The sequence below is a fragment of the Camellia sinensis genome, chromosome 7 (assembly GCF_055761805.1).
Source record: "Camellia sinensis isolate YWXY chromosome 7, ASM5576180v1, whole genome shotgun sequence".
Taxonomy (NCBI): Eukaryota; Viridiplantae; Streptophyta; class Magnoliopsida; order Ericales; family Theaceae; genus Camellia; species Camellia sinensis.
This window is the reverse complement of record NC_138967.1, coordinates 67,254,561-67,267,127: the sequence shown is the minus strand read 5'-3', so window position 1 is coordinate 67,267,127 and position 12,567 is coordinate 67,254,561. Positions and strand designations below refer to the sequence as shown.

General features: G+C 32.0%; 1 long non-coding RNA gene across 1 annotated transcript; it reads right to left on the bottom strand.

Moving 5' to 3' along the window:
• Nucleotides 1-2,333: 2,333 nt before the first annotated feature.
• On the bottom strand, nt 2,334-9,971 carry LOC145795139 (uncharacterized). Its single transcript, XR_014335453.1, has 4 exons — nt 9,802-9,971; nt 5,389-5,447; nt 4,392-4,446; nt 2,334-2,566 (listed from the first exon to the last, which is right to left on the bottom strand). It is a non-coding gene; the product is annotated as an uncharacterized LOC145795139 (long non-coding RNA).
• Nucleotides 9,972-12,567: the final 2,596 nt, after the last annotated feature.

Below are 12,567 nucleotides of genomic sequence, written 5' to 3'. Positions count from 1 at the left end.
TGACTGGTGAGCACGGAGGAGCAGGAGTTGTGTATTGAGATTTATTGCGGTAAAGGGATGTTGCATATTCTTTATGAGAATAATGAAAGCTTTTGTAGCAGGAAAGCGTGGAGGATTCTAGTTTGGCTAGGCCATCGGTTAAGGCCATGTAATCTCTTACTCAAACCATTTAGAAGGACAATGGGAAGACACATAAACCGTTCAAACAACAAAGCATGAGAGATGCAGACGGTGCAAGAAAAAGTTGACACCTAAAAAAGCAACCGAATGCAATCATTTGCTTGTTTTCACTTTTCAAAAAAATACTTTTCAGAAAATTTTATTTTTTTATTTTTTGTGTTTTTTTATTTTTATTAAATTTTTTAAATATTTTAAGCAATTTTTTTACTTTTTAGACACACTTAACATAAATACACCTAAAAAGTAAAAAAATTGTAAAAAAAACTTTTAAAAATTCACTAAATACAAAAAATACAAGAATTCAATATATTTTTTGTATTTTTATGTATTTATTAATTTTTTAAAATATTTTTTTCACAAATTTTTTACTTTTTAGATACATCTAACTAAGGTGCATCTAAAACAGTAAAAAAAATTTAAAATTTAAAAAATATTTACTAAAAACAAAAAAAAACTAAAAAAGTCAGTTTTTAAAAAATTTAATCCAGAAAACTCAAACCAAAAGTCAGTTTTTGACTTTTTGACTTTTTTTGACTATTTTAGCCTGGGCTAAAAAACTTAGTTTGGGAAGGATTTTTGACTTTTTTTGTGAGAGAAGAGTATAATGATTATAGATTAGATGTGATATTTTATTTTTTGTAATTAAAATAGTTTATTTTATTTTTTTGTGACTAAAATAGTCAAAAAAACTCAAAACCTAAGTTGCCAAACAGAGGCTAAATCGGTGTATATGTCCTCTTGTAGAACGTTGGAAACCAAGTAAGAAAAACATTAGGAAAACAAGTTGGCAGAAATGTTATACCAAGCAGGAGCGTTATAAGACCATCTCCAACGGTGAACCAAACCCAGCATCAAATTCAAATTTTGATGAAAAACCTACTTTTTCAAGCTCCAACCGTTGCACCAGAATGATATCAAAATGAGATTTCAGCAAAAAAAGTATCAAACTGAGAACGAGACACAGATTTTACCAAATCACTGTTACTGACCGTTGAAAGAGGTACACCGGTCAACCAGTAAAAGATTTAAACAGTTCAGGAAAAAAAGTTCAAACCGTTAAAAAAAAAAAAAAATTTGCCTAACCGGTCGACCACCCCGGTCGTCCTGAAAAAGTTCAGAAAGTTCAAAAAAAAGTTCAGACAATTCGCAAAAAAAAAAAAAAAATTTTGCCTAACCGATCAACCGGCCGGTCGACCACCTGGTTGTCCCGGGATAGATTTGGTGAAAGGTGAACCGTTGGAGCGAGTGGTATCAAATTAGTAAAATGAGTCATTTTTTATTCAAATTTGATGAAAAATTTGAGTCACCGTTGGAGATGCTCTAACATAGTTACACACTTTTTATATAGGTTATAGATATAGATTTCCACTTTATATAGGCTTGAATACAAAAAGAGATTCGTACTCTTTGCTCTTATTTACCAATTTGCTTATTAACAAGGAAATTGGACAATAACGAAGTATTGATAATTATAAAATAGTTTAAAATTATTGAAGAGTTAATTTTAATTAATAATTTAAGTAATTTTATTATTATATAGGACAGTAGTTTAGAATTTTTTATTTTTTTTAATTCTGTAAAATAATTTTTTTTGACAAAATGATATTTATAATTTCTAAAATTACCAAAGAAAATTTATACTTTAAGAAAACTCCAAAATATGTATTTATAATTTACCTTTAAAAATTTAAATCTTGGGGTCAGTAGTTTTCCATTTACGTTATTAATAGAAATAGTACAACAGAGCTATTTGTTGCAGGTCAGTGAAGTGTAAGGGTTCATCTAATTTTTGAAACATCAAAAGATGTTTTTTTGCAATCACAACTGTGATGTCCCAAATTGTTTAAATTAAATATGCAAAAATACTAGAGACCCCAAAAATTCTACTAAAAATTCTACTAAATGTCTCATATGAGATCTACATTGTGTGAGTCCCACATCCTTGTGAGACATTAGGTAGAAACTTTGGTAAAATTTTTGAGACCTCTAACATTATTCTAAATTATTATTTAAAACATGGTTAAATCAAAATTTTATCATAATCATAATGGACATTATCCTAAAAAGTCTTCTTTCTCATTAAACTAAGGTTTCAAAATACAATTTCCATTTTCATCTATTAAATGCATAAACCATTACATAGTTCAAAAAGCTAGAGGGTGAATTAAATGAATAAATAAATAAATGCCTTAATAATTTACAATTAAACAAAGCATAGCCTTGTACAACAAATGGACTGTCAGTCCCAAAACATATACGCTCGGACCTTTCACATATTACATCTAAGAGCTATCTTTCACATATTACATCTAAGAGCTATCGTGCTCTATCAACAAAAGAAAGTTTTCCCCTCCTTGTCACTGAGATGGTTGCACATCACCAATTCCTGAAATTGTTAGATAGGAATGAGTTAGATGCCCAGTAAAAATATTTTTAACAGAATATTTAATTATTCAAAGATCCATATGGCATCATCATAACCCAAAACATATTTAGTTCAACTCATAATATTACTTCAAAAGAGAAAACGTGGTTTTCACAAATTTCACAAATTCAACACCGTGGAGTAAATACACCATGAAGCCCCTAAGGGAAGTCCCAACACACATACGTATACATAGGTTTATATCCAAAATACCCCTACATTTGCCAGTTATTAATTCGGCAGGGAATGGACACCCAAAATCATTCGTTTTTCCACTTCTATCGACTACAATACGGTAAAGACTAGTGGACACCCAAAAATACTTTTCCCACATTCGTCCAGCGATAAGCTCAAGACAAGGCAATTGAGCACCTAAACTTTCCTCGTGCGGGTACCAATAACACACAACACTTTCCCAAAACCGACTCTCTACCTGGACTTACACTCTATTTACCACCCCCTTAAAACGTTCTTTCCAAAGCTTCCAAACATTTATACATTCATAATGATGAGAAATCTTTCACCACCCACGAAATTGAGACAAATATAAATTTAAAATTTTTAAAATTTCAAATTAAATCTCAAGAACATTCCAACTTCATAATTCTCCATTCAAATACCACTTTGACACAGTTAAACCCTCTGGATTTGATCAATGAGAGAGTGTTTTGGAAGATGTCAATCTCATCACCAAAGATTGGCACTTGTATGTTTGTTCCCTGTAATACATTACTGAAGATGTTACGTGGTGGATAGAAATTGCGAAAGTAGAGGTGATATGGAAAACCATATTGCATCATAAACTCATCAAAATGTAAACATTGACATGGTTTCATTATTTCTAAAGTGAGGAAATTTTCAATGTCAATGGAATTAAAAAAAATGTAAGTATCGTTGCATGCAGTATGATGCTCCATTACAAGCAATGAAAATCTTTTTGATTGAAGTATTCATTTGTTATAAATAGAATATAGAAGACCAAAAATTCATTAAAGAACTTAGAAGCACGAAACGATTTAAAATTAAAGAATTTAGAAGCAGAAAATGAGTTTAAAAATTCATTTGTTATAAATAGAATATAGAAAACCAAAAATTGATTAATTAAGTTCGTTTTGAATGTGTCTTTATATTTAATTAAAGGAGATAGAAAATCGTCAATACTAATATGTACAACGAAAATGACAATTGTAAATATGGGAATATCATATCATGTGCTACATTATATATTCAGAAGTTGCAACTGTAATTATGTTTAGTTTGTACAGACAGTTCTACTCTTAGGAAAGATAAAATTTTGGATGATTGATCTTTTGCTTCTACTAATGAAAACCTATGTTACATGGACTCGGGTACAAGTGTCGGGTGCGGTGTGTATCCAAGTGTCAGACATTCATAAATTTAAATCTTAGGATCTTGGGGTACGTATCCAAAATTGGATATGGGTACGGAGACACGTCATATGCACATATATATTGTATATTATATAATATTCTCGGATGAGATGATTTAAATTATATAGAAATATATTAGAAATTAAATATGATTTAGAAAAAAATATGAAATTTCTATATCTAATTCATGTCGGAGCCTAAAAATATTGCTTTACTAACAAATGTGAGTTTCTTTTTCTTCATGTATTGGCACAAATTAAAGTATCTGAATGTTTAAATTAGGTACGAGCATCAAACACATGTCCCACACCCTTATCCATGTCATATCCGGTGAACACGGGTATTGTGGGGGAAATGAAGAGTCCATGTAACACAGATGAAAACATTGGAAAAACCTGAACATTGCAAAAGATCAGTTGATCAAACTCCATCATGTCAATTTTTCCAAGCCTGAAATAGAAATAGTTACAGGTTAGACTTGTGAATCAGGTTGGGAAAATTTGTGAACAAGGGGTGATTATAATTTCTAATATTATAGGGACAATTTATATTTTAAACAAACTTTAGAGGTATATTTTTCATTTCTCAAAAATAAAAGAATCATGTTTCATAACTAACAAAAATCTGTGCATAATTACAAAAAATTCTTCATTTAAAATATTACAAAAAAATGCTGCTTTAAATGTAAAAAAACTGAGGAAGAGGGTTTTTTTTTTTTTTTATATATGTAAATCTTAAAAAAAGGCTGGTTAAAAAAAATGATGTGTAATTAATATATATAGAACTGTACATATATACTGCATTTGAAATTTTTAATCTTACATGTACTAAAAGCAAACAGAGCAGGTTTTCAAGCATATATAATACTAAAAGCAAACAGAGCCCTTAATGGGTGGTCATCAAATGAATATGCACAAAATACACCTGAAGAACACAAAATACACAGACACAGAAAGCGGGTAATCTTACAAGTAAAAAGCAAGCAAAAAGCTAACAAAGCCCTCAATGGGTGGTCATCAAATGAATATGCAAACATGGTATGTGGATGTTCAGCATAAAGGTTCAACTACATTATAAATGTCACATAAAATTCACATCCATCCAATTATTACTTGAAAGAAGCTAAGCATCTAAGCATTGAATTGACTTCTTAATTGTGATATTAGTATAGACAATATCACAATTAGGGATCGCGATCACATCTACACATAACTATGTCAGGTAACTTTATAGAATGGATACATAGTTATGCTACGTATTCCGATTAAGAGAGCAATTAGGTCCACATCATCATACATATTTTGTTGCAACTATTTATAATAATGTATAATGTAAATGCATTTTCAGAATCCAACAGTAAGATTGAACGAGCAAGAAAATAAACAGACTCACCATCAGAGAAATGCATATTACATGGTATACTGATTTCAACTAGTGGGTCTTGTAGTCGGCTGCAATTTTGTCACAAGAGAATACACTATTTAGACAAAGTACAGTAAGCAAATGATTAATGTAGCAGTCATGTTTAATGTAATGATTATTTGTATGCAATGTACTTAACTATATAGTTTTCTTAGAGAATCAAATGGATTGCACTGAAGATAATAGTTCCTGATAAACAACATTTTCTGAACGATCAGTAAGGAGATTATTAGAATTTGGTGATTCAACTAAAACTCTAACTTTAGCTGCGTTGGTTGCTTGAGATAATGCAAAATATAATTGGCCATGGGAAAAAACTGGTTGTGGCAAATATACACCGACAAATGTCTAAAGTTTGACCTTGGGCTTTGTTAATAGTCATTGCAAAACACAATCTAACTGGAAATTGGGTCCTGGTAAATTGAACAGGGTACATCTTGTCGTCTGACAGTTGCAAAGGTATGCGAGGCAAGAACACAATATTACCCTTACAGGTACCAACCACTATTTCAGCAACGATCAGATGCTTGTCAGTGACGACAAATTAATCTTGTTCCATTGCATAAGCCCTTTGAAGGATCTATGTTTCGAAGTAAAAGAATTGGGAAGTTTTTCTTTAGCAACAGTCTATGAGGTGGCAAACCAGCTGGGCAAAGAGAATTCAAGAAGTCTTCGTATTGACTTTGTTGGTTTGTATCAATGGTTTCATCAATGCTCAAGTATTCTTCCATATTTCCAAGGAATCTCTTGATTAGTAATTGATTAATCTCATCAATACTTTCATTTTTGGGACTTAGGCCTGGTTTGGCATACTCTGGAAAATCTAAAAAGTCAAAAAGTCACTATCCTATTTAAGTCACATCATCTTATTTAAGTTACATCACCTCTCTACCACATCGCTTCAAACCTAATCCATATTTCATAAAAAGTCAAAAAATGCACTTATTTAGAGCATCCCAAACAACCCCTTAGTATGGCACAATCCATCATTGATAGGGCATCAAGTGAATACTTATGAAGATGTGGAAAAACAAAATCAATTAGTTGTTCGAAAGGATCTATAGTTTGAATAGAGGGAAGAATCATAGATGACGGAAATGTGATTTTGCCGTCAGAATTTTGATGCTCTGATCCATTTCCAATACGAAGCAAGAAAGAACTGAAGATTGGATCATGTCTAGCACGCATGTTCCATTGAAGCTTGATCTTTTGTAATGAATGCCAAATTTTCAATTTGACAAGACTTGCATTTATGCATTCATTTCTCGTAGCTCTAGGAACAAGAAGTAAAACTTGTCAAAAATCACCGCCAAAAACCATAACTTTCCTGCCAAAGAGAATATATGAATCTGTTATGTCTCGTAAAAGTTCCTCGACAGCCTCAATGGGCTCTCGTCTTGCCATAGATGATTCATCCCATATTATAAGCGAAGTAGCTTTTAGAAGTTTTCCAAGAGCGCTTTGTTTGCTAACATTGCAACAGTTCTTACTGTCAACATCTATGGGAATTTTGAATCGAGAATGGGCGGTGCGACCATTTGGCAAAATTGACGCTGCAACGCCAGAAGTTGCTGTTGTGAGTGCAATTTTTTTTTGTGCTCTGACCGTAGCCAATAGTGCACGGTAAAGAAATGTTTTGCCACTACCACTGGGTCCATCTATAAAAAAAAAAAGAAGCTCAGTTTGTCTAATTGCACAGCTTGTATAATTCTACAATATGCATGTTCTTGTTCTGCATTCAACATTGATACACATGATAAATCTTCTTCACATACCACAATATTTTTCTCATCCTCAATTTCTTTGCAAGTAACATCTGTTTCATTTGTTGGAAGAACTAAATCAGACGATGTTTTTCCCCATAGATTCAAGAGTGGAATTGATATGTTGTAGTACTTTGTATCGCGCTTGGTCTATTGACAAGTTTATTTTGTGAAGAAAGTCCTCTGCCATCGGTATTTCAAATTTTTAGAATAGTGCCTTTGGATCATTGGGATTGCAGTAGACAAGAATAGTAGCAAAAAGTTGTCTTAGTGAAGAAGGCATCTGGAAGTTTGTTGCTTCATCTAGGCATTTTTGCTGACTATCATCGTCTTCGAGAAAACCGCGTTGAAGAGCAGCTTGTGTAAATGATTCACATTCTATTTTGTTGACTGTTTTCAAGTTTTGAAATGATGTTGGACCTCTTACGTGGTTTGACAACAACAGTAAATAATAGCGTTCTCCTTCAGTTGGATTTGCAGTGACAATTCCTCCTATAACGGCTTGTTATTTTCTTTCATACCAGATTCTATCAGTTGGAACCCATACAAATGTTTCGAGAAATTCCTCGTACAAAAGTTGGCCATCTTTCGCTTTGTTGTTTGTTCTGTTCATTACAAAGAACTCTGTCAACATAGTTCTGGAGCAAAAGTCAGAGTTTATTAAGGATTTCAAACTTGAAGTGTTTGTGAAGCTGACCATTTGACAACCGTCTAGGTGCAATTGCAAGCTTATGACACTGGGGTGAGTTTCATTCAAAACAAATCTATATATTCGCTACATTGCTACAGGAGGTGATATCCATCTTGCTGATTGGTATTGAGCTATTTCATCAATTTCTTCATTACCATGTTCTTCAACTACATTGAATGCTACTTTGTCATGGCCTTTGTAAATATACTTGTATAAGTACTTAATGGCCTTAATAGTAGAGCAAATCTCAATATTAATGTAACAATCAAACTTGGCAAGAAGATATGGGTTATAAGGCACAACCCATGCGTTATCTAACAAATGACCTCGAAATTTTATCACTTCGCCATTGTTGCAACGTCTATAGATCGGATATCTGTCCGTTGCTATGGTTGTCATACGAGCAAACCCCTTTGGATAGTGGTTTTTGCAAGACCCGTTTTTCATACAAACGTTAGTTTTATTTAAAAAACCACAAGGTTCGTGCATCATGTGTTTCACAACCATTGAATGCAAATGGGGATATTTGATAGGGTCTGGTAGTTCGGCAGATATAAATGAATCAAAACTTTCAGGGGACATGAGCTTATGTCTTTGTTGCAGAGTTAGAAGCAAGTGAATATGAGGTAAACCTCTTTTTTCATATGTAAATGCTGCAACAGGACCAAAGAGTTTTTTTTGAATGACTTCCTTTTTTAAATGTTCAAATTTGCTCCTAAAGATACGAGTCAAGAGATCTGGTCTATTTTGAGCCTCTTCATTTGGTAGCAATTCTTTTTTTATTTCAAAGCAATTTGGATTACGAGTCATGGTTAAGAATATATCTGGCTTTCCAAATCGCTGCACTAATGTCATAGCGTCAACGTACCGTTTGCCAAGATCTCTAGGACCACCTGGGAATGATCTTGGTAAAATAATTCTTCAACCAATATTAACACCTTTTGATTCTCCAAGTGCGATGCTGTCAACGATACCTTGGTATAAATCGGATCTTATTTCCTTTTGGTTTGTACGGAAATAGTCCAATCTTGATGTTTCAATTTTGACGTACCTGTCAACAGTGAATTGTTGCAGCAGGCAGCCTGTTCGTAGCAGAATTGACCCATTGTCATTTCTACTTTGAAATCGGTAACAATAATACTCGCGAGCAGAGACCATATTCTTTTTCTTTGAGTGTTCTGTAAAAACTGAAAGGAATTACAATATCTGAATATAGAAATAGTTAACGAATAATAGGCATATTAGTATAATCTATTTGTGTTGCGCACCTGAAGCTTCTGTCGCTAGTAGGTCAGCGGCTTTGGAAACTAAGGATTGTGGCCGAGGTTTTTTTGGGTTTTTTTTTTGGGGCATTTGGATATTCCTTGATGCCATCCTGGTTCACCTAAAGGAAAGAGTATTGGATATTGAAGAGGATCGTAGCAGCCGTAATAGTACCTAATCCTCTTAAATCGGCCTTCATGTTTTTGTACAATTATGTCATTTTCTTTCCGCATTATGAGTTCAAATATCTAAAGTTGGATCAGCTCGAACAACAATATGATGAACATGCAAATCTATAACTTGTCGCAAACTTCGAAAGAAAACGGAATATGGATTCAAGTTCATAATGTGTATTAAAATATGGTTGTGTACATACAATATGGTTGTAAAGTATACTGGATTTTTTTGTTACATACAATTTACTCGCAAAAATTCCTTGGATAGAATTAACATGAAGAAAATTGTATCAATTGTGTACTGAAATTGTAAAGTAACCAGAATATATGAATGGAGGAAGAGAGTACACAGAAATCGCAAACAAACAAATCAGAAATTGCGAACAAACACAGAAATCATAGAAATGAGAAAATGCGACTGGACACATAATTCGCGTTTGAGATTCTAAGAAATTAATAGGAAACAAATCAGAGTAATATAATAACTTACGCTGATGGAAGAGCTGAATATATAAGGAGTAGATTTGTTCAGCAAGAACACAAATTGCAGAGCGTTGACAGCACAGTTCTTATAAAACCCTAACCTTTGTTTTATGTTTAGCTAGAGTTGTTTAAGTGCAAAATGTTAAGGTCATGTTTGGCCGGGATTTGTTTTTGTTTTGACGGGGTTCTTGGTTTAATAAAAGGGTCCAGCTTGTCTCAAGTTGAGATTAAGATTGGGTCCGTTCAGTTCGTTCTATGGGGTTCATTTCTTGGATTTGTTTTAATAATTTGAATTGTTCAATATATAGAACTCGTCGAGTATTACATGCCTGTAAAAAATTAAGTTAATCGGATATCAATAGTTATGTGATCAAATCAGTTTTGTATAAGGAAAAATAGATGGTGAAACAATTAACGATTGATAAAAAAACTGTTTTGTTCAGATAGCTATCGATATCCGATCAACGTGATTTTTTATAAACATATAGTACTCGACGAGTTCTACACATTGAATGGTTGAAATTATCAAAACGGGACCCGTGATAGGCTCCCACGGGTCCAATAGCACGGTCCAATCCGATCTTAGACTGGACCAAAACCACTGCCTTAATGTAATTATATGCAATGAATTTAAGGCACTATGGATAAGTTCTGCTGATAATTTTTTGGGGGTTAATTACATCTGTAATTATATATAGGGTCCAGCATGTCTCAAGTTGAGATCAAGACTGGATCCATCCAGTTTGGCTCATGGGATTTATTTTTTGGGCCCGTTTTGATAATCCGAATCGTTCAATGTGCAGAACTCGTCGAGTACTACATGCCTGTAAAAAATCACGTTTATCGGATATAAATAGCTATGTGATCAAATTAGTTTTGTATTAAAAAAAATGGACGGCGAAACAATTAACGGTTGATAAAAACTATTTTGTTCACATAGCTATCGATATCCGATCAACGTGATTTTTTACAAGTATATAGTACTTGACGAGTTCTACACATTGAACGGTTCAGATTATCAAAACGGGACCCGTGGTGGGCCCCCATGGACCCAACAGCACGGTCCAGTCCGATCTTAGACTGGACCAAAGCCACTGCCTTATATATATATATATATATTTTATATTAAGTTTGATTATGATGGAATAATTGAATGGTGGATATAACACACCAATAATTATGTGATATCACCGTTATACTTTTGGTTTGATTTTAATTAAATTATTTTTAGACCCATACTAATCAAGGATTATTATTGTGATAAATTTAAGTAGCGTTTAGTTTAGTTTTAGAATCATTATTTAAAAATAGAGTTGTAATTTGAGTTTGTGAGTTGTTGAATTATGATTTGAGAAGAGAAAATTTGTTTGGTTATAAGTTTTGAAAAGAGTTTTGAATTGAATTTTGAATGTTTGAAATGATTTTTGAAATAAGAAAAGTTGTTTGGTTATAAATTTGGAAAAAAGTTTTTAAAACTTAATTCAAAAACTCATAACTCATAATCCAACACACAATTCAAAACTCTAATAAAAATTTTATTCAAAACTCACAACCAAAATCTTTTTAAAATTCAATTAAAAAAACTAATTATTGAAAAAAATAAATTTTTATTTTAAAAATTCAGGAAATCCTAGGGATTTTTTTGTATTTAAAATATGGAAAGTATATATTTAAAGTATCCGGGAAGATGTCCAAGCGAACGACTAGGTAGACTCAATTTTAAAATTCAAAATTTAAAAACTCACTCTGCCAAACATGTTTTGAAAATATTTTTCAAACTCGGGTGTAGAATCAATTTTTAAAAACTATATCCAAACATAGCACTGAAATGAGAGGATGGAATTATGATTCCACACTTAAACTAAACACAGCCTCAAATTTTCAAATTGCGAATCTTCTAACAAATTGCGAATTTTCCCAAAGTAGGCCTAGTTTGGACGAAATTTCCAAACTAAGCTAAAATGCAGATACAAACCATGCTTTCACCGTTTTTGTGGCCTCCTGCAGAAAATTTGTAAAATCTTAAAAGTGTGGTTACAAACCACGTTTTTAATTAAGAAAACGTAGTTATAAATCACGCTTTTAAGTAAAAAAAAAAAATTTCAAAAAATGTGATTGCAAACCACGCTTTTACTGTTGACCAAAGAAAAAGTGGATGACAACCACACTTTTAGCCAAAATGTAAAAACATGTTTTCAAACATGTTTTCAATAAAAAATCAAAACCAGCACTCACAGTCTTCTCTCTCTCTCTCTGATACACACCCACAACACTCACACACTCACATTAAACATATATAATTTTTAATATATATAAATTTTATTTTATAAAATTGAGACCAATATTAAATATATAATAATAATTTATAATAGCAAATAATAATCAACTATATAAAATGATTACTTTTTTACTTTAATTCTTAAAATTTATTTATTTTTATTTAGGTAAATTACACTGGCACCCCCTGAGATTTATGTTTATGACAGTTCCCCCCTCACCTTTGAAAAAAAAAAATCATTGAAAAATAAATAAAATTAATTGGAAAAAAGTTATTTGAAAAAAAAATTAATTGAAAAAAAAATTTGTTAGTAAAATTTTTAAATTTTTGTTTAAAAACCAACGTAAACTCATTTTTTGAATTTACGTTTTTTTCTCAAATTTACAAATTGAGACAACCATTTATAAACCAAAAAAACTACCAAACAAGTTTTTATGATAGTTTTTAAATTTTTGTAAATATAAATTAAAAATTGAAAACTGAAAACGAAATGAT